Source organism: Corvus brachyrhynchos, unplaced genomic scaffold, assembly GCF_000691975.1.
Source record: "Corvus brachyrhynchos isolate BGI_N302 unplaced genomic scaffold, ASM69197v1 scaffold1103, whole genome shotgun sequence".
NCBI classification, from domain to species: domain Eukaryota; kingdom Metazoa; phylum Chordata; class Aves; order Passeriformes; family Corvidae; genus Corvus; species Corvus brachyrhynchos.
In genome coordinates this window covers 372542-373067 of record NW_008236980.1, presented here as the reverse complement: position 1 = coordinate 373067, position 526 = coordinate 372542, and the positions used below count along the sequence as shown (strand labels likewise).

Here is a 526-nt window from a genome sequence, read left to right as displayed (position 1 = left end):
AAGGAGTAGGTGGGACCCCCCCTAAATCAGCCAGGGGGTGGGCACAGGGGTGCCCCATGCACCGCCAGTCCCTGGCAGCATCTGTAAATATTGGTCTCTGGTCGCTCTGCTCCCGGGGCTGGGGGGGCACCGGGCAGGGGGGCACTGGGCAGGGCCGGGGCAGTTGGGTGAGTGAGGTTTTCATGAGCAGAGATGTGAGAATGCAAAAGAAAAAAAGAGTTTTTATAATAAAAGGATACAAAAACATCATCCGGCTCCACCTCACTTGCGGGGGGGGCGGTGGGGGGGAGATGCCTCCATGCCCGCCGAGGGTGGCACGGAGTGCTAGACACCTCCTGTCGTGTGGGAGCTTCCTCTATGTCCCCCTGTGGACACACCAGCACTCTGGGACATCCCAGAGCATCCCCAAGTCCCACAGAATGGGGGTGCCAGGCCAGCGGGGGGTGCCGGGGGTCGTGTCCCCCGTTGCTGCGCTGTCCCCAGGGATGATCTTGGCTGTCCCTTGTCACCAGACAGTGCAGGTGCC

General features: G+C 62.0%; 1 protein-coding gene across 1 annotated transcript in view; it reads left to right on the top strand.

The window, feature by feature from the left end:
* Positions 1–526, top strand: part of LOC103611864 (beta-adrenergic receptor kinase 1) — a 14454-nt gene that overhangs the window by 5925 nt on the left and 8003 nt on the right. The gene's annotated exons all lie outside the window — the stretch shown is intronic.